Genomic DNA, 23,515 nt, shown 5'->3' on the forward strand with positions numbered 1-23,515 from the left:
CTGGTAGTTGAGAGGCCCTTTGCCTGAAAAGCAAGTAGTACTACCCTATGCTGATCGCAAATAAAATGTTTATCACTTTGGTAACTCAGAGTGAAACACGGACTTCCTTTGGTGGTGATACGTTTGCACGCTGTCATTGATTTGAGTAGGTTTTCCTTGGTTTTCTCCACTCCCATTAGGCAAAAGCAGGGATGGTATCTTCTAGAAAGCCAGGACCAGTTCCTCCCCAAATCCTAGACCACACGTAAAAGACCGACGTAACCTCGAAGCTGGAGGTCGCAACCCTTCCTTGATTCATTCCCTTGCATAAATACGTGGATAAATAAAGAAACAGCAATCATATACATCGCTTTAATAACTCAAAACAAAATTACGATCATTGACATACGAATTGCGACAATGAGAACCTAATATTATAAGCTTTCTACAAAGGTAAAAATGTAAATCTTGGAAAGCCATAACAAAATAACACATTTAGCACTGTAGCACTAATAAAACCTTGTGAAGAATAGAAATAGAGTGTGGCATGCTGACAAGCGGTGTCCGCCTTCTAGAAAACAACACACCTTTTCACCGCTCAAACGTTAGCCAGACAGATGAACGACCCTGGATATGTAATCCGTCATAGTTCGCGTTTTCTTTTGATCACACACCATCTATATTCCACCTTTTAACAATCATGCGGTCATTTCCTCGAGGCAAGTACTTCTGTGATGTTGCCACGCTGCTTTCTGAGGTGCAGTAATGGAATTTGGAGCACTATACGTTACTTCATATTTAGACCTATAACACTGGAACGGTGCAGAGTTATGAGCTGTACATTACTACATTACCTACATAGGTATGCAAAATTACACATGCAAAATTTCATCGCTCTACGATATGTCGAAGTGGGTCACGGTGAAAGTTTTTTGCGCACCTCTCGTTAGCCGGAAAATTTCAAAGAAATCGCACGTGTGCAAATTACTCAGAAACTATTAATTTGTGACTCCTGGTTCATATGGGTGAAAATGTTCCAAAGTACTTGTAGAATATCCCCTTGCAAGGAATGCATCGAATTACCGGTCACCATATATATATATATATGGGAAGTCAGTTAAATATGAGCATAGTTAATGAAAATACTGGTATATCTCAAAAACGATGTATTGCAGAAAGTAAAAAGTTGCACCAAAGAAAGCCTGATCTTTCGTCTACAAACGCTAAAAAGTACAAGGTTATACGTACTTTCGTTCGTGATTAATAAACAGGTTAGTAAGGTAAGTGTGCAGTGCTCATATTTTCCGTAGTACAAGGGTAATATGAGCCCTCCATAGGGCAAATATGAGCAGCATTTATTTTTTAACATTTTCGCATAAAATGCAAAGCAGATACAAAAACGTGTACAAAAGAAGAAATGAAACGTAAATTATTACAATAACGAGCAAAGGATAGTTGCACATACACGTAAAACAGTTCATTTCAAGAGTCCTGTATATTGGTGTGACGTAAATAATTAGGCATTCATCTGCTACAATAATCACAAAGAACTCAGGGCACTGAATGTTCACACAGAAGACATGATACCAGTCTTGACACATATCACATTTGATACATTCTTTCCCTTTGGAGTCTTCACTAAACTTTCCTTCACAAATATGACAAATATTGAGAAAATATTGAGACAAATATGTCTATCATTCTTCTCACACTGTGTGGATGAGCCTGTCCTCTTTCCTGGCGTAGCATTTCTGGCGTTTTCTTCAATGGAACATTATTATCCACTTGAGCTTTAGATTTATTTATGGATTTCTTGTTCACCTTCTCCGCACACATAGACTGTGACAACACCCTTCCCACACAGGGTTGGGGTGACAGATTGGAAATGCATGAAATGTATCCAAGCTGATTATGAACTTGAAGATTGTTGAATTTATATCATCCGATTATAACGATTTAATTCAGACTGAATGCAGTTCACAGTTCTAATGTCATATATCATATAATTTATTCTAAAAGCTTTTGTTAGTCAAACCACACCTAGTGTAAATATCAGTGAATAATGTTGAGATTAGGTTAAGAGTTCTTCTTTCTTAGGTCCTGGTAATTTTGTGCTCCCTCATATTACACCGGTACTTCAGTCTTTGTCCTATTTGACTCCCGAAATGACGAAAAGTAGCACCGATCAAAGAGTGATATTTCTAAATTAATAAACCTGATACAAAACATAAAGTCAATTTGTGTTGTTCTTTCACTCAGGGGTAGTACTAAATTTTATGCGTGCCAGCCCCCGTGTGCTTGGACTATGTGGCTCCTGAATGCTGTAAACAGAAAACACATTATTTCAACTTCACTTTTCTCTGGAAATTAATGAAATAGAAAACGTAAAAATTTGAATGTGATTGATATGAAACAAGTCTTAATTGTATTTGGTACTGACTAAAATCAATGGTTGCATGGTTGCAGCGCTAACTTACAAACACACACATACATACACACATACATACATACATATTTAATACATACATATATATACCGCTCTATAAGGGTAAATTTATTTGGATTTATTTTCGGCTTTCATCAGCTATATCTTGTGTGAAAGTAACTGTATATTTGCAAGCACTTAGCCAAAGCTGCTGCTTTTGAAGCTTTGAGATAAAGTAGTCATTCCCAAGTAGTTTTATTTCATTCTGATCAGCTCTCCATCTACTACAAACTACAAAGGGTTCTTATGATAGTCTTAAGACGCATGAACTACAAGTCATTATTATCTAATTCTATATTTGGGTTGGCAATAGAAAGCTGAAATTCGTGTTCCCAATCTTAAGTGCTTCCTTTGAAGTGGTAGTAGAATACTGCAAGTAGCAATTACATTCTTAGACGGGTCATAAATCTGATCATCTTGCAAACACGCAAGATATAGCACCTTCTAATGGAATCGGACAACATTAAAAGCAATTAGAAACCCAGAAGAAAATTAACTGCAGCATATCACGAATGTTTAGTGACGTCGCTGAGGACACACCACATATCTTGGAATGCAGTAAAACCATCCAAAATTTTAGATAAATTGGTTATTTATGGATGGAATATACTTGTATTTACTTAACGATAATGGGAACCGGTTACAGTTTTAGTTCAAAATATTCAACTGTTATTTATTTGTAATTTGATAGTATTAACTAATTTGTAAGAAACATTATCGTTTACTGTTATGAAAATGTATCCTTAAATACGTATTTAGTGTTCTACTGTAATTTATTATCTGCTGTGCTCTTACGAACTGGTATTTAACGAAGGTTCAAATTTTATTGCTTATTAGAAACTACAAAACGGTTATGCGTTGCTGATCTAGAAAGTGAGAGAATTAGATTTTAAACAATTTATGGAAATTTATTAAAAAAATATTTTTAGTGATTGTAGAATGCTTCCTTCTGCGTGCCCATAAGTATCAAAATAATTACTTTAGTTATTTCAAGTGTTTGTATTTTGTTTTGTATTCTTATGCAACACGAAGGTTATGAAAGACAAAACGTGCTACGTGGGCTCAAAGTGGCGTCCTGGGCTCAAGAGGTCTAACCAGTGCCATATTATAATACCGCTAAGTTTAGAGTCATTATATGATATTTTCAAATACATAAATGATCATTGAAATGTGGGACACGAGCCCGCAAGATAATATTATTTTACATGATATACCGTTATCACGAATCACCTTGTAGCTTTCCGTTTGCAGCCATTTAGAAACGCGAAAATAAATAAAGATTTTCTAATGGTTGAAAATCGAAAGCAGCTAAGTGAGTCGTGATGACGGTATCTGATGTAAAATAATATTTTCTAGCGAACTCTTGTTCTACTTTTCGATTGTCTTTTATCTATTTATTACACAATTACTGTAAAATTAGCGGTATTTTAATTTCACCATGATGGGGCTTCTTAAAACCCCTGCACTTGCACAGGTGATTGCTAAGGATTGCAGGTGGGTGTAGAGTCAATGATGCAAGATCAATAATCAAAGTATGGTTCTTCTTCAGCATACTATATCAACTCCAAGAGAGCTGAAGGTAGATTACAGAGCCAAGGCAGCGGCCCGAGCCAAGTTTTTGTAATACTAAACAGTGAAATCAAGTATATACCTAGACATATGCTGCAATAACCATAGTGCAGTTAAACATTATTTTCTCAGAATTATCTCGAAGTATTTGCCTTTCCTTTCATTCTATTTCTTCATCCAGCTTAGTTTTCTCCTTGTTATACTCATTAAGTTAGGGTTACCATGCTTAGTTTTGACTGGATAGTACGGATGATTTCCTCAAAAACTACTCAGATGATTTTTGTTTATATTTCACAAATAAATATTTCATTAGTAATCTGGCAACCTGGTATGAATAATTTACTTGAAAAAAATAAGGGGTAGTTTAGTTTTTGGGTGTGTTTCCTTCTGGAAGATTTTTTCAAAAATGACTGAGGTTTTGATCATTATATATATATATATATATATATATATATATATATATATATATATATATATATATATATATATATATATATATATAAAGAGAGAGAGGATATCTCAAAAATCCCTTACCACCCCTGTTAAAATCCAAATGGATGTACTTTCAGCGAATTTGATGTGGTAGGTGAACTTGAGGGTTAGGGGGACACTTTCTGGCGTAGAGTACGCGGACGGCTGCCATCTTGGTGCCGCCATCTTGAATTTAACTTTTTATTACAAACTCTACGTAAGTCATGTAATATATGACCATAGGCTAGAATTTCATCAGAAAACCGAATCTGAAGTCAAAATGCATTTATCTTTATGTGGTAAACAGCTATCCACAATTGCAGGTGTGACTTTCGTATTACATAATGTACTTAACATGTTGTCCGTGCTGGGCAATTCACGTGTTCAGAGGCTTCTCCCAATTGCTATAAACACGTATTAAGGTTTCTGGAGATATTTGTTCACAGGCAGCCATGATACGTTGTTCCAGATGGCGAACATCACGAATTTTCACAGCATACACCATAGCCTTCACATGCCCCCACAGGTAGAAGTCAAGGGGGGTTAAGTTTGGTGATCGGGCAGGCCATTCCACTGGTCCACGTCGACCAATCCACGTCCCAGGGAATTGTTCATCCAAAAACTGACGCACCTGGGTACCATAATGGGAGGTGCACCATCTTGTTGGAAGAATCTCGGGAAGGTACCATCCTTGGACATCAGAGCCGGCATTATGTTTCCCTGCAACAACGTGAGGTATCGGTCTGCATTTAACGTTCCTGGAATGAAAATCGGACCGACGATCTTTGTTCCCCATATGCCTGCCCATACCATAGTTTTCCGGTACCGGTGCCCATATCGGTCATTTTCGAGGGATCTGTCCAAGCGGGGTTGTCACGGGACCAATAGCGCATGTTTTGCCTGTTAACCTCACCATTTACGTAGTAATGGGCTTCATCCGAGAAAAGTATCTGCATAGCGAACTGCGGATTTACTATCAATTGCTCAATAGCCCACTCGCAAAACTGGGCGCGACGATCGGGATCGTCCTCCTACAAATGTTGCTGCAATTGCATCTTATACCTTTGGAGCACCTTGTGTACTGAACTCTGACTCACGGCACACTGCATTGCTAAACGACGTGTGATTCGCTGCGGCCACTTCGAGAAGGAGGCCAGCACGACAGTAACTGTTTCTTCGTCCGTGGCTGTCCTTGGCCGTCCACTACGGGATCTATCCACAACTGTTCCCGTTTCCTCGAATTTGGTCAATAACCGTGCCACTGGAACATGCGATACAGGTGCTTGTTGTGGATGACGCGCATTGAAAGCGGCAGCCACTGCGCGGGCACTCCTCCCGCCCCATATTTTGATGATCTGGATGCGTTCGTCCCTCGTTAACGGCATGATTCACAACTTTCAACACAAAAGAAACGCAGTCAAATTCACAACTTCAATTGTGGATAACTGTTTACCACATAAAGATAAATGCATTTTGACTTCAGATTCGTTTTCTGGTAAAATTCTAGCCTATGGTCAAGTATCACATGACCCACGTAGCGTATAAAATAAGAAAGTTAATTTCAAGATGGCGGCACCAATATGGCGGCCGTCCGCGTAACCTACGCCAGAAAATGTCCCCCTAACCCTCAAGTTCACCTACCACATCAAATTCGCTGAAAGTACATCCATTTGGATTTTAATAGGGGTGGAAGGGACTTTTGAGACACCCTATATATATATATATATATATATATATATATATATATATATATATATATATATATATATATATATATATTGTAATGTCCCACGTGATGTAGTGAATAAACAATTCTACACGCTAGTGTTTACAAACACCACCACGTGGTTTGCAAGAAGATTCCACACCAGATGAATCTACAATCACCTGCAGACGGCGGACTTCTGGCACCTCCCATGGAGCAGCAACGTCACCGCCACCCAAAGAATCCTATAAATTGGCTGGACGACGGCAATTCTGTACCAGTTTTCTGGTGACCCTCCTACTGTCTGTCATGGAACATTATAAGTAACCTAACCCCAGGTCTCTAGTCTGCTACGGAACTACGCCTATCCTATTTCCTCGCTTAGCCTGTTACGGGTCTCTGTCTGGGAATTCTAACCACAGCCGCTTAGCCTGGTATGGGACTCTGTTGGCCACTTAACCCTCCTCTGCTTGCTGCGGAGCATTGGGTCCCTAACTCCCCTCTGCTTAGCTTGCTACGGCTCTCTGTAGAGATCCTGTCTGCGACCTTACAGTCAAAGACTACCTATAACTAACCTTGTATACTAAGGAGATTAGTTGTACAGTATTTTGTAAAAATACTTTTGTAGTGAAACTTTTATAATAAAAGCCGGTAGTGGGAGTCGATTCCGGACACTCTTTTCATTAACGCTCTACCTATACCTATATGGGACAAAGTTTTACTATATATATATATATATATATATATATATATATATATATATATATATATATAATTACAAACCTATCAATATGGCATAAATCATTTATCCTAAAGTACTTTCTCGACTAGTTTTTTTCGACAGCGATTTGGGAGATTTTGTTCGTATGTAAATAAATATTTTTTTAATTACTTCATAATATGGCGTAACTCATTTCTTGTTTTAAAAAACACAATACGTAGTTTACTCTTAGGGATGAATCTCTTTCAGGACGATTTTCTCAAACGTAACTGAAAAAATTTTATTCATTCTTAATAAATGAGTATTTCGTCAATAACCTGACAATGCGACATTACTCCTTTCTCCTGAAAAATATGTAAGGGTTAATTTACTCTTTTGAGGTGATCTGTTTTTTAGAACATTTTTTATTAAACGAATCAGATGGTTTTCTTCATATTCCCCTGGTGAACCGGGGCCGCGGTGGCTCAGTGGTAGAGCGTTCACCTCTGGTGCTTGGGGTCTCGGGTTCAAACCCTGCTCCTGCCAAGTGAACCACTGCGTGCGTGGGTTTTCTCGGGGTTCTCCCGTTTCCTCCCACTTTCTTCATTCCACCATTTCATTCATCTTTCATCATCACCGTCTCCTTTAGCCTAACCGGCATTACCGTGGGACGTAAAACTCAAAAATTTCGTTTCATTTCCCCTGGTGGACAACGTGGAGAGTTCAATACATAAATTTAATATCTTTCCTTTGCGTGTCTGGCAATGCTGTTGATAAGAATTTTGCTGTTCTGTTGTTTTGGATGTTTTGTTTTACTTGTCACCAGCTGTAATATTTATAGTAGTCAGATGACTATGTAATGTATGTAATGAAGAAAGTCTCCGAACAAATTTATGTAGAGACCTCTCTACGTAGACCCTCGAGAGGATATTTCATAAATAAACATTTTATTAAAAACTTGTAATGTTAAGTAAATTATTTCTTATGAAAATATTCACAAGGGGAGAGTTTACTTTTGCAGATAAGTTTTCTTCGGTTTGAATATTTTTTTTCGAAAACGCCTACAATTTCTGTTATAACTAGTATACCGGATTTAGTTTAAGAAATTGGAGAAAGAGAAAGTTTAGTGTGGTGCCTCGTACCTTTTAAATACAATTTCTGTAACATTTTTTTTTTTTTTTTTTTAATGTTTGTATTTGTGAAATGAATTTACCAATTTAAATCATTCTGAAGATTGGGGAAAGAGAATATCCTTTCAAGGGATACTACGAACAATAGATGGAAGAGGGGCCGTGATGGCTCAGTGGTAGAGCGTTTATCTTTGGTGGATGGGCTCTTTGGTTCTATCCGAGCTCGCACCAAGTGAGCTTTGTGCTGGATAAACACCATGTGCGTGGGTTTTTCGGGGTTCTTCCGTTACCTCCCACTTTCTCCATTCCACCATTTGATTCGTTTCTCATAATCACCATCTTCTTTAGCCTAGATGGCATAACCGTGGGACGTAAAACGTTCATTACATTCCATTTCATTTCAATAGATGGAATCACCATTACCTTATTTCAATTGTTTAGATTTTGACACTTGCATTTACAGCCAATCAGAATGCGTAAAATAAAATATTCAATAACAATAGTATGGGGAATACAAGAACTTTGTTTTTTAATAAAACAAACACTGCACAAAGTGGATTCTAGAAAGCGTGGAACTACCTTAGATTAGATAAAACCAACAAATTAATTAGTTAATGACTGTTCAAATTCTTCATTGTAAACATAGGGTAATTCCAAATTACGAAAATGAGGAAAGAAAACCCCCATATTATCTTAAAGGAAAACTGAAAAAGACACAATTTTCCTCTTTATCTAATTTTTCGAAATGGAAACTGGTACAAAAGAGACGAGGAGGGTTAGTGTGTGAGGTAACTAACCTTGTGACCTGGAATGCTCTGAGGTATGGATTTAGTCTGCTGCTGCTAAAGTGGTAAAAAAAGAAGAAGACGAAGAAGGCAGGGAGAAATTCCCTTTTCCCACCACAAGATCCAATCACAAAGCCCTGGATCAAGCGAAGCAATGTTGGGAGAGATAGTAGAAAGGAGAGATCGAATAACTGATGATGAAGATGATGATGACGTGGAAGATGCAAAGACTCCAGTCACGTCGCGAGGAGCAATATAAGAAATTCCTTTGAGCCTCCGAAAAAAACAGTATTTCCTTCTCCTTTTTCAGTTCAATGTCTTCTCCACACGTGGAAGTGAAAAGAAGAAGAACGAGAAATGAAGCCGCCAGAAATTCAAGATGGAACAGATTCTTCAAAGAATGGTATTTTATCCCCAATGTAAGGCTAGTACTTAAATTGGATAGGTAACTCGTACGTTCTACATAACAGAGACCTTTCTGGTTCCACATAGTTAAGGAAGGTTGTCATTACCGACTACATTCACAACTGCAGTGGATAGTCAGTATGTATAAGAAGACGTCTTTCATTTCCCTAACTGGCAAGTATATGTAGTTTATAATTTCAGATATTGTGGTACTTTGAAAATAGTATTAATAAGTATCGTTGTATGGATTCTGTAATTGATATATCAAACCAAGAAAAGAAATAAAGGAAAGTGAATAAAGGAATCAAGTGCACTTCCATTCATTTTCGACAATTTCATTTGCAAGCTTAAAAGAATCATGTCCTGATATTGTAAAATAACTCTTATTAGTATTGAAAAAAATGTTAAATTTTCCATGTGCTTACCCATTCCATATAAATTTCGTTACTTTTTATCACAATTTTGGTAAGTGGACATGATTCCCTTGTGCTCTGAAGGCCAGAAATGAAATCAAGAACTATACTGAAAGAAAGGCCAGAAATTTAGATATCTACTAAAGCCATATCCAGCAAAGACATCAGGGAAATAATAAGCTCTTATAAAAGGAGCTCTTGAAAATCCTGTCCTAATATAACTATATATAAAACTACATGAACCGACTCACTGACATAAAATAACGGGTACTTCCGGTTGACGTGAAAAGTTGAAATCTGGTACGATTGTAGCTTTTAGGGGCTAGTTCATAAGAAAGTTACCAAAAGTCAATATTTATTTATTTTTTTATTTTAGGGGTCTAAAGGGGGATGAAGAAATTCCCCATGATATTTAAATGGGCCTTTTGTGAACCCATAATCCATGTTTTAAGTATTTGGAATTAGAATAATAATTTGAAATTCGATATGCATGTACGTTTCCATCGGCGTTACGTAACTGAATCACCAAAAATATTTTTTTTTAACTCTAAAGTGGTTTTATGGGGAACTAAAAAATCTTTCCCATGTTATTTGTATGGAACATCTATATCTCAAAATGTTTAGGCACTTCCTGTAGGGTTACTGTGATTAAAATTGGCATAATTGTAGACTTCCGGGAGTAACCCACAGGGAAATTGCCAGAGTTTAATATTTTTAATTTTTAGGGGATCTAAAGGGGAAATAAAAAATCTCCATGTTATTTAAATGGACGCTTTCTTAGGGTACAAAATCTTATCTTTTGGGTATTTGAGATAGGAAAAGAAACTTGAAATTCGGTAGAATTGTGAGTTTAAGAGCCTTGAGGCCAGGCCGAGAAAAAACGGGTATAACAGAACTTAACTGCTGTTATTCGTATATTCAACTGAAATATCCTTACTTCGATAACCTTTTCGGTTTGAATCAAGGTAGTTGTTCTTCATGGAAATGTAATTTAATAATATTAAATGAAAACATTTTTTAGTTATGAAATTGCTAGGAAATTCTAATTTTTAATCCCTTTGCATTTTTCTACTACATATTACTGTATTATATTACTGATTATATTATTCAAAGATATTACTGAAAATTGCACTCGAAACAAACTAAGCAAACTCTAAAATTAAAAAAAATAAAATAAAATAAAACATATATTTATTTCATCTTTCTGTCACTTCACATTGGACTGTGAAAATAATTCTGTTTCAGATTTGATAGCTGTTATTTGGTGTGGGAAACCCTGCCCTCAACTCCTTGAAGTAGTTTACGAAATCCAAACCTATGTGAAGTTCAGATCTGAAGCGGTTATTATTATAATATGGATGTTAATTTTAAAAAAAGTAAAGATGGACTTTACAACTTTTTGTGTTCAAAACAAGGGCATGAAATATAGTACATCAGTATTTTGTTTTTCTTCAGAAATATTAATTTGCCATTCACTTGAACAATTTTAATAGCTATGAATGACACTGAGAGTTGGAAATATTGATCCCAGCTGTGACACACACTGGTATTTTGCTGTATTATTCCTAATACAATTAGCTATTTAATATCTTCTTGCTTTATCTGTCAGATCAGCTTGAAAAAATAATAATAATAAAAGTTATTGACAGTAGATCTATAGCTCACAGAGAGAGTCTAGCCGGATGAATGGCTTTTAGTGAAATTACATTTGGTTAGTACATTGGTTTCCACTGACATTCATCAAAGCCATACACTATAATTCTCTACCTCTTTACCATTTCAAGCAGCTATCTAGTTACTTTATGGTAATGCGTAATCTATAAAGTTACGAGTTGTCTAGAAATCAAAAATAAAGTTTACAAAACGTTAAACGTGTGAACTAACGAACAAACTACAGAAGTACAATTAAAAAATATGAAGCAAAAAATTCGAAAACATAGTTCCTCTGAACTTAAAACGTTTTTCTACAAAGAGTAGAATAATTCTTGGATATAACTTTTACACATAGATTATATATCATGGACAAGCTATGATTAATTCTCCTGGACTTTCCGCTACAATAGTCCCATATTTACATAATCTATCCTCAAAGTTGTACAAAACTTCAAAACGTCCCGGTTTTTATTCATAAGATATTAAAAACAACTTTTATTGAACATCGATATTCTGTTAATGCCAAACATCTACTCTCAATTATTCAACTTCGATTAATGTTTACCAATTATTTAATTAATTTTGATGTTTTAGCACAACACAGAGTGCACGACTGTGATTATGTGTAAATTATTATAGGATGTTCCAGTTTTTAATGTAAATTTCATAGAGTGTTTCGGTTTTTAGTCTGAAAATGTAGTAGTCCTATCTATGAAATTCAGGTATGATTATTATTTTTAAAAAAATGTTAATAAATATGACATTTTTGTCGTTCTTTCCCTAAACTTTTAAGACCCTGTTCTTGGAATTTTAATTTTGCTTTGTAGTGTGTTGTTTCCGGTATTTCGAAACGGAGAATATAAAGACGCGAATTTTGTTTAGAATGATTCTCAACTTTTCTATCCCGAAATACCAAAATATGCATTGGTTAGGAAAAGCGTCTTGCCTTTATCTCTCCCTTCTGGCAAACCTCCACATCCTCCTAAATTCACCCAGACATGTATACTTGCAGATCCCACACATACAATTCGACCCCATCCCACAGGACACGGTTCCGCTTTTCCGGTTTAACGTCCCAGGATAGAATCCATGATTCATAAAGCACCGTGACATTTGAGGGAAGACTGAAAAATCTCTTCGCTATGAAATAGCTCGTCTGTCCGTTCCCTCGCTTCTCTTCAGAAGAACATTTACCAAACCTGATAGAGCAAAAAGAGGGAGCTCCTTGTCAGAGAATGTTATTTTCACTTGATGGTGGAAGCTCTCCCCCTTTCCCTTCTTTTAGGACTTCACACGCACAAACTATTCAAAGTTACACCACAGAAAAACCAATATGTAAACCGTAGGGCAAATTATCCAGTGATAATGCGATTTATGGCGCATGGTTGCCTATGAATTTTCCCTCTCTTTAGACAGGAAACTTTAGGGAGAGTCTAGAATACTGTCTGCAGAAGATCATATAGCTCAGAGAGAAGTTATCACGATTTACTAGCGTAAATATCAAATGGTTCGTCATCATAGTCTAGAAAGAACGAAAATCAACTTTCAAAGTTCAAAAAAGGAAGAAAAGAAAAAGAAAGAAAGGAAAAATTAAAGAAAAAGTTGATTAAAATTGTGTGCAAGAACGATTTTTATGATTAGATTCCAGTGTTTTTTGTGAATCATATCTTAAAGAAAAAAAAAAAAAGAAAGAAAAAAGAAATCTTGAATTACTAGAGATGTGTGATATTTTGTTTTTTCTTTGACGATATTACTTGTTGTAATGCCATTGGCTATTACAATGTCGTTTATGAACTTCTTTCGAAATTCCTTTTTTTAGTGATTATGTATTTATTTATTCCCCTCTGTAGTATCATTATTTTAACATTATTTCCCTACTTTGTGTTTTGAATTAATGTAGTGTCATTTAAATAACGCATAGGGAAAAAACAAATATGTCATAAGATTATGTAGTTATATTCTAAAGGCTAAAGCAAGAAAGAACATGAAAAGCATGTTTCACCAATCGTAATTATATAATATCGTTTTAAATCCTAAATAAGAATGCACCTTTACCTGACTAAGTTAGTAATAATAATAATAATAATAAATCGGTAAACCGGCTAGTGTAGAGCTGCCAACTGACCTATATTTTTGACTGACTACTTTTGAAGATTTAAAATACAATTATCCTCCATTTGTTTTGAGGATTAAGAGCAGGTACCGGTAATTTTATTTTTCAGAGTTGGCAACCCTCATAGCATGACTAGTATAGGGCTTTCGTGAATGAATGGTGAAGATTCGTGAAAGTGCTAGATATGACTTATAAGTGGTTGAATTGGACATAATTTTGTTCGGCAAACTCAAATGCTTGATTCAGTGCAAAAATGCAGTTTTGAAAGAATCCAGTATACTGTGAAAAAAAATGTTAGTGTGTTTGCATGTCAGTGTGTTTCTGTGTGTTCACTATTTACAGCACGACATACATCGATGCGGTAATCATTTTCATACCACACCCTGCCTAGCATATCTGGCGTAACAGTGATAATTGCTTCCTTTATTCTCGTTTTCTGGTGGTTCACATTATCGATTTTAACATGATACAAGGAGTTTTATTCGGTCCGGGTTTCATGGGAGCCAAGGAAAGGATCCTTGACGTACGATATATTTTAAGCTAAACGAATATCCAAACTACGTAAAAGAAAAAAAATACAAGGAAAGTGAGGGGGTGCTCATCATGCTGGACTATCATTTTGATATGTGATCATTCCAACCTCGTCACTCAAAGATCTGTGTATTTTTTTGCTTGCGAAACGAACCAATGGCTCAGTGGTGGAGCGTTTATTTCTGGTACATGAGGTCACAGGTCCGAGTTTCGCTGACGCCAACTTTGTTTTGTGGTAGACAGTGTGTGTGTGTAGATTTTCTTAGGGTTCTATAGTTTCCTCCAATCCTCTTCATTCCACTATTTTATTCATTCTTATCATCGTCTCCTTGAGTATACACATCATAACCGTGGGGCTCAACCCTGAAAAATTATTTCATTTTTCCACTCATTTAGGAAAATAACCGCACTGCGGCACTACTTGCTCTCCCTGCAAGCCGCCCATGACATGTCAAAGAAACTGCATGTTTCAGTTGGCAGACAAAATGGTGTTTAACTCAACCAGCTAAGTCCTGCACTTCCACCTCACGAGATCACACTATTCTTTCTCAAAGATCCTGTACATTGTGAATATACGAGTATATCAAGAAGATATGTGAACAATTGTAAATTAGATACTGATGAGTAGATTGATTAAGATACAAATTTAAAACTACCCAATTATGAGTACAATACACAGATGTCAATTTGCAAATGCCACCTAATATTTGATTTCTAGAAGGATACTTGTAACTTGTCGAGATATTAACTAGCAAGATTATTGGTAGAAATGAAGTTATTTGCTTAGCAATAATTCCCTAAGAGCTGAGATAACATAGTAAGACGTCTACTTCGTTTCTTGGTAATCCGGATTCAATCCCACACACAGAGCCCGAAGTACAAGGTATGACATAAACATATATGTCAAACCTGTTCGTAATAGGGCACACACACATGTCGTAATGATACTAAACATACTGCCAACAACGTGAATAATACTGTCACTAAACCCACTGCAAGAAGACGCTAGAAATATTAATTTTAGTGGAAATAATGCTAGTTTAGTCACTAGACAACATTTAAAAGGTAATAAATTTCTATTCTAACAATATAAACGAACCAATTGTTTCTGATAAAAAATATCCTTAAAAATTTCTAGATCAAGCGACAAAGTGCTACATTGGTGACAAGAGACAAACGACAACCGCCTCACGTTTCCGCGCATGTGTATAAATTTTTGACATACAATTATATCATCTCAAACATTGCACCAGTGATCAAAACATAACATACTAATCCGTCAAAACTAATGAAAATAAGGCAAGAGATCATTTTAGCATGCTATAGTTGCTCACATTTTTTATGTACATGGCGGACATATCCGTAATGTCAAAATATCGACATATTTCCTTATGTCTACCATTAGAAGGCAGTTCATATGTACACATTAAAGTACAGTATGACCAAATTTAAAGACATGCATTTTTCTGTCGTTTTGAGTCGTTTCGGGCTCTGTGTGCAGTGAAGGTGTCTTGTCTTACCTTCGTTTCAGTGCGTCTCTGAGGTTCTCCCAGTCTGTTTAAAATGGTAGTTGGGATAACCTGAGGAAGAAAAGGATCGGCGCAAACTGCTAATTACATCATCTGCACTAGTGTTAAGGAGAAAAAAATGTCCGGAGACGAATGAGAGTGTCTTTTACTAACTAATATTTATTTTAAGGGAAAAGTCAGTGTTATATATTCTTATTTCAAGATTAAACAGTCAACTTCGGGATCTTCACGTCATATTTTTAAGAGGTTTGGTTTATTAACTGAAAATCCTTTATAGTATATTGACCCTGTATGCTCGTCTGGGAGACAAAAACCTCAATAACAATTTGATAGATCACCGTCAATTTTGACCAGGGCGTCAGGAGGGCCTCAAATTTGTAGAAAGTCAAAAGTAAGCAATCGAGTTTGTTAATGAAGGTGATACTCAAGCCGGAAATAGAAATCGACCATTTCCGGATTTTTAACGTTGATCACTATAGACCGAAGATGGTAGGATGTAGCGTCAAGAGTGCCAGAAATATGTTTTGTCTCCACTCTAATCTCTCTAATAAAACTAAATATGGTATTTATAAGTCTGGTAACATTTCCGATTTCAATATTAATTGAGAAAGTATCACACTGCGCAAACCAAGTATTTTCACGTAGTGTACACATTACACTGCTTAAGCAATATACAGTATCTATTTCCCTATTAATTCTTGAGTCCGTTTACTACTTCGAAAAAAAAAACAATCATTGTTTATTTATTTACTTACTGAAGTTCAGCACAAAGGGAACATGAAACGTGCACCTACAATTTAAAGTGGTATCCAAACCACCTAATGCGTTCAAATTTTAATACTCTCCCACCGAGAATGTGTATAAAAGTTTCACGCACTAGTGTTTCGACCATGAGAGAGTTAAACGGTCATTGTACTTTACCGCTCGATATCATTATATTATGCATATATTATGTTAGTTTATTTACTGGCATAATGGCTATTGCGTGTACCTTTCATGTACGAGCTTTTCATTCAGTTCTAGGTGAGAGACCATCGAATGCAGTACAGTGACCCAAATCCCCTTTAAACTATGCTTTTTCTGCTATATAACCTCGCTACTTAGAAATAATAATCAATGAAACCAGCATTTTGTTTCTTATATTCATTGTAAATTCATACTTAATACATGTAAATACAGTGAAAAGACGGGTTTGCTATGACTTCTACCCAGTTTTGTTATTGAGTTTGTTTTAAATAATATGTTGAAAAATTATATGAAGTTTCCAAAGAGAGACTAGTAAACAGTTGGATTTAGGAACTCATAAAATATATAACAAAACTACTTAGAAGTGCTGAAGGCATGTTGACTCAGTGGTAGAGCGCTTATCTCTGGCAAGTGAGGTCCTTAGTTCTATGCCAAGTAAATGTGAAGAACAACACCGTGTCCGTGGGTTTTCTCGGGTTGTTCCGTATCCTTCCACGATCTCATTTCACCGATTCTTCCATCATTGTTCACTTGCCTTAATCATTGATCTCCCATAGCACAAAGGGAATAATCCTTAAACTGAAAGATTGGATGTTGATCTGAAAGATTTCATTTTATTAAAAGTGGCCAAATATCACACGGAGAATAAAGTCAAGACATCGAAGATAGATGGGAAGTATACCTCACGAGAGATAAAACTCAGTGAATAGAGTTGTAGTCTGGAAGATCAAATGACAAAGAAGAAAACTAAGAAGAAAGTATACACATTACATGATGCCTAAGAGAATGATCTAAACACATTCGTTTCCCGTATCTCACTTTGGTCAGATTTGAATTAAAGCGTACTTCCTATCATCTCCGACTGAAGATAATTCACACTAGATCATCTGAAGCTATGTGCAAAATTTCAGGGTTTTCGGATCTATAATGTAGAAATAAAATCGATATAAGTTGAGAAACCTTTTTAGTTAGGAGTAACTACCATGGGCATTTTAAAATGGGTAGTCAGGGCATATAAATACCTTGTGTAACCGCTGGTCGTGAACATGTTAAGGAGGTTGAAGTCAGACTGAATTGATAGCTTAGAACTGAATCTAATCGAGAGGTTTTTCTCTTCGACAGTGAACTTTATGGTTCTTTACGGTTTCCATAGAGTTCGTACATGCTAGTCAAAACATGCTACTTATTAAGTTAAAATTTATCCTAAAATATAGCCCAATTACGTCTTTCATTATAAAATTAGCAACATTGTAATATACACTAAATTAAAGAGATATTCTAACTATTTATTAGATAATAATACAAAACTATCATTAAGTTTTAGAATTTAATTATGCAGTAAATATTTTTAAATTAATGTTTTAGAGTTAATGCACTTCCTGTCATATTATATAGCAGTATCACTTATACACTACATGAAAGAGTTTGATTTGTATAGCGTGACGTTTCCTCAATTAATATTTGAAACCCAGAGAGGTAGTAGATTTCTACTCATTCCAGGTTTTAGCAGATAAATTAGAATTGAGATGGAATATATTCTTGAGACATTTAATTCATTACAGGAAAGCGTTTGCAGTTTTCTACTCCGCAGAGATTAAAGTTGAAATAATATTGATTTATGCTACTTCCAGTTTGAATCGATGATTCAGATTGAGTGATACATATTCTTAGAACGATAAATCGATCAAAAAAGACCACTTCTCCCTATTTTTTTTATTGATTTTGCTGTATGTGCATCAATACTGAAACCGGACATTTAGCTTCATTTTTATTACTTCTGGTGTATAGAGGTAGTTGGTGAGTACTTCAAGTTATATTCCCGTAACCAAACTCCCTCTACAAAAATTGTAGCGTGAGTACCTTAGGATTCTGAAAAATGTATTTTTGGATGTTTCCGACTAATATATTTATATAGAACGAGGAACTGCATAATTTATATCGTTTACCAAATTGTTAGGGTAATCAACTCTAGGAAACTCAGGTGGGCAGGTTATGTAACCAGAATGGAAGAAAGTAGGAGCACTTTCAAAGTTTTAAATGCAAGTTTAATTGGAAAACGCAAATATTAGGAAGACCTAGGCATAGATGAGAGGACAATATTAAGTTGAATCTCGCAGAAATACTGTAGGAGTACAAGCTAGAAACTGCATCCAGATGGCTAACGACAGAACTAAAACGGCACGGCATTGAATCTCCGGGTTCCATAGGCCATAGAGTGAGTGAGTTAGTCAATGATAAAATAAAACGCATTCTTGAGACATTTAATCGATTGCAGAAAATCTCTTTCGCTAAGTAGTGCCGGATTTGCTTAGTAGCATTGGCCTATTTAGGGGAGTGGCTCAAGGTTCACCCGAAATAAATTTGTTATATGTACAACTTCATTAAAATTTGTTGGGACCAAAAGAAAACATATAAGTGCTTATTCATGTGTTGTGTATAGCCCCTCCCGAAACAAAATCCTAAATGCGCCACTGCTTAGTAGCGATCAACGTAAAAAGCAGAAATGGTTGATTTCTATCAGATCCAGTTTGGATCTCTTCAATCAATGAATCCCAGCTTTTAATTCTCTACATCCTGGCTAAAATTGGTGGTGATTCATCAAATAGTTTTTGAGATTTTTTTTATCTTCCAGACGGACGGATACGGACAGAGTCATTATATAAAGTACCGTTGGTAAACCAAATGTCTTAATAGTTCTGAAAAATTTTCGAAAAATTATCGCTTATTGGGTTACATATAATATCTGTGTTACCTCCTTACGTATAGCTACGAAGATTCAATCTTCTAGTATCGAACAGAAGTGACCTTTTTGTGGGAAACGTTTTCTTCTGGCTTGCAGTGTTTTCTATGTGTCCATGAAATTGGGTAGTAGTTGTAAGGGAGTGATGGCTGTACAAGGCTTCGCACTCTATGCCGAAGAGGTTGAACGTAGGGAAGAGGTACCCCTGGAGAGGATTGGTTGTCGTTCTATCCTTTCCGTTCCACACTAATATTTAACATGGCTGTGATCATGGGATTTCTGGACGGAGGAGGGAAAAAAGAAATAAAAAAAGGAAGAAAAGTTATTATCTCTGGGATTTCCTCCCGGAACAGATCTATCAGTGGAAACTCCTTAAAAGTTCCACAAGAACACTCTACACCGAACATACATCTTCCATTGTTTTCTTCCGTTGCAGTGTGTATCTCTTGTACCAGTTCGTTGGCTCCATGCCTTCTTTCTGATTTACTTTTCCCTCGGCCGAATAAGTGAAATCTTATAGGATATTACTTAGAATAAGCAGTGTTACCAAATCTTAAATCTTAGATGCGTGAGCGAGCACTTTCAAAAATACTTTCAAATACTATTTAAACATTTCCCAATAACTGCAACTAAATCTACTCTTTGTGAAAATATGTTTTTGTTCTAAATATTTTTTCTAATCTTTATGGCATCTAAATGTGATCATATTTGAATCAAATTTAACGAAAAGTTACAGTGAAAACAAGTATCATTTTAGAGCTCTTACTTCTGGCCCGTAAGATTTACAAGTTCTAGCTTAGGTCACCTAAATCTTAACACAGAACATTGTGTCCGTGAATCTTATTGGACGACTTACATTTTCTCGATTTTAAAATTTGATGAATTTGTCCAGTACTTTTATTAGCGATTCATATGTTTAAAAGAAATCAATAAGTTGTAATAACAGAATTCCAAATTAACATTTTTTGCCATTTAATTTTAAATCCCAAGTGATCTATCACTTAAAGAGAAAAAAAACTTGAAATGATCACAGATGAGTGCATATAACAAACATGATTTAACTTAATATTGTCTTAAAGTGAAGTACTATTATGTTCGGAATAATGATTTATAATTAGTCCTAAATTTCTTGCACTTTACTGCATCAACTGTTTTAAAATTGTTTTAAAACATATTTTCTTTACAACGATTATATTTTGCCTTTAGCATTAACAATAAAGAATATCTTTGTGATTATTAATTAAGAAAAATGCTATCACAATTCATAATTTGTACTCTAAGATTTAAAAACTTTCTATGTTTCTATCATTGGCAAGCATTTATGTTCGACTCGTTTCGTTTCATTTCTTTGGCGAGGATTCTCCATTTACGGTACACATTTTACATCCTTGATTGAAAATAACCTGGAATTGAAATTAGTATATTTAGTGTATGTTGTTTGACAATGAGGGTTCAATACTGGACGCATCATTAAAAAAAAAAAAATCTTGTAGTTTTTTTTCTTTTTAATGACGAGTAGTAAGTCTTCAAGTATATCCATTTACCTATTTGTTCTTGATCCAGTATTCAGAAGCGAAAAAGTTAACAACGGTTGATGGAATCCTTATTTATTTGTTGTTTTAGCTCCCTGCGTTATAACTCTCCTATTTGAGCTTTTTTCATCCGTTTTTCTTTTTTTTTTTTTTTTTCAAGTCCAGAGGCATTGTAGAAGACGTTACATAAGATTTCACAACTTCCTGCGTTGAGATATAGGTGATGACGTCATAACTTTAAACAATATATTTTCTTTTATTAAGCTTATGTTCATTATTTTTTGGCGGCTTATTTTTGCACCTAGAAGATTGAAATTTTGCAAAAACATTCAGTCCACCGAGTAGTATTTCTCGGCGGTTTTTCAGATCTCTGTGTTAAAAGAGGGGGGTTCCAGAGGGGCAAAAATTTGAAAAAGGGATATTTCAACCAAAAAATCCCTTTCTTTGGTATTTTCCCGCCTTAGATACATGATGTAGACATGTGAATGGTACCGTCTGAAAGGTAGTTTTATTCTGAAGAGAATGATTGGCATATTATAATCCTAGGGTAAATAGGGATGTCTCAGGATATTTTTTTTTTTACCTGAGATCAGGGTCTTTTGCGGTATTCTGGGACATTGTAGGGATTCGTGATAAAATTTCTCCCGCCCTTACTGTTCAAGATAGAAGCTTGAAATGTGCCACACACATTCAGTCTACCAAGTAGTATTTATCAGATTTTTTTGAAATCTCTGTGTTTACACAGGGCCGTTCCAGAGGGGCCCAAAATGTAAAAAAAAAATCCCCGAAATTTTCCGTTTGACTTCCCTTTTCCCCTCTTCTGGTATACGGTATAGGCATGTAATTGATACCATTTTAAAGCCTGCTCTGTTCTGAAGAGAATGAGGTATGAGCCATAATCCTAGGATAAATAGTGACGATGCAGTAGCTGCTTGACTGAGAGTCTAAAAAAGAACCAAAAACCCAAGATCCTAAAAGGGATATTGTTTGACAATGAGAGTTGAATACTGGATGCGTAATTAAAAAAAAAAATGTAGTTTTTTTCTTTTTAATGATCAGTAGTAATACTCCAAGTATATCCATTTACCTATTTGTTCTTGATCCAGTATTCAGAACCGAAAAATATAACAACGGTTGATGGAATCCTTATTTATTTGTTGTTTTAGCCCTTAATGTCAGTTCATTAATGTCAGCCCTTAATGATCCTGCTCTGGTTACGAAACAATCTTTCTTTTTAAAACTTTATTTATACGACTATTTCCATACAGCAATTGAGTTGAGTTGAGTTGATTTTAGTTTAGCGTCCCTTTCAGCAGCGAGGCTATATGAGACGTGGACATACTGATTAACGTGGAATCCGAACCACATACAGCAATTGAAACTCACAATGATGTTTTGTTACTCCTCCCGCCTAAATATGACAGCTATTGAAATGAGGAAATAAGAACATAAATAAGGATTATTATTATTATTATTATTATTATTATTATTATTATTATTATTATTATTATTATTATTATTATTATTATTATTAAGTATTCTGCCTTTTGGCATGTCCTGGGACTGTTTTATTTATTTTTTTTTTTTAACTTTAGGTTTGGACCTGGAAATGTTTCTTCCACGTTTCTCGATTTTCTGCTTCTTCCTTTTAAGTTACAATATTTTCTTCTAGTTTTTCAAGTCATCTATCAATTGTGTTCTTCTTCTTCCTATTTCTTGCTTTCCTTCCATCTTTCCATCTATGCCGGTATGAAGAAGACAATTTCTTCGCAAGACGTGCCCAATCCAATTGGAATTCCTACAAAGAATGGTGGCTAGAAGCGTTCTCTTCTTTCCTATCCGTTTTGAAATACCTTTGTTTGTTACCCTTTATAGCCATTTTATCTTCTCCATCTTTCTCCAATGTCATATTTCGAAGCTCTCTACATATTTCTTCTCTAACTTCCGTAATGCCCAAGTCTCTGAGCCATACAGTCCAATACTCCATATGGACCTGACCAATTTCTTCCGTAGTCCAATATTAAGGCTGGTAGTTAAGAGTAACCTTTTCTTGTTAAATGCTTCTTTGGCTATCGTAATTCTCGACCTGATCTCTTTGTTGCAGAAAAATAATAATAAACACAATCTTTAGAGTAGTCTCTCAGAAACTAGTTGAAATAATGCTCACTTCTATACTATATGTATATATAATAAGCTTATGAATGAATATTGTCGAGTACTGGTAGTGTCGACACAATATATGCGATTTACAACCGGCTACACTTACAATCGGCTTGCGGCTGTACAGGTTAGGTTTAATGATTATTATTATCAACGATCTATAATAATAATAATAATAATAATAATAATAATAATAATAATAATAATAATAATAATAATAATAATAATAATAATAATAATAATAAGAAGAAGAAGAAGAAGAAGAAGAAGAGAAATGTCACTAATATATGTAGAAAACCCACTGATACTATAATATAGAAATATAAACATTTCTGTGTGTGAAAACAGTGAGTGCTGATACAGTGTAATGCAGCCTAAATCCTTCACCAACAGTTGATAAAAATTGTATTTTACATTGTGCTGTATACATTAGTAAATTACAACTGACCGACTTTTCGACATTGCAGTCGAAACCGAAATCGGCCTTAAGTCAGTGAATACCTGTACTTTGAAGAAACTGAGAAGGGGAGTTAGGACCTGTGAGCGCTTTTAGGAAGTGAACGCCTATGAGTGAATATAATTCCTCCCTCCCAAAGTTCATATATATACAGGGTGGTAGGTAATTCCACCAACAAACTTTGGGAGGTGA

The 23,515-nt window shown here is 35.4% G+C and overlaps 1 long non-coding RNA gene across 1 annotated transcript in view; it reads right to left on the minus strand.

Annotated features, from left to right (window-relative positions):
- Nucleotides 1-1,141: 1,141 nt before the first annotated feature.
- Nucleotides 1,142-23,515, minus strand: part of LOC145665789 (uncharacterized) — a 131,549-nt gene continuing 109,175 nt past the window's right edge. Inside the window, exon 3 of the long non-coding RNA XR_014127650.1 lies at nucleotides 1,142-2,300. This is a non-coding gene — a long non-coding RNA (uncharacterized LOC145665789). The remainder of the gene's footprint in view (nucleotides 2,301-23,515) is intronic.

This window comes from Thermobia domestica, chromosome 12, assembly GCF_964235325.1.
Source record: "Thermobia domestica chromosome 12, izTheDome1.hap1.1, whole genome shotgun sequence".
Classification (NCBI taxonomy): Eukaryota; Metazoa; Arthropoda; class Insecta; order Zygentoma; family Lepismatidae; genus Thermobia; species Thermobia domestica.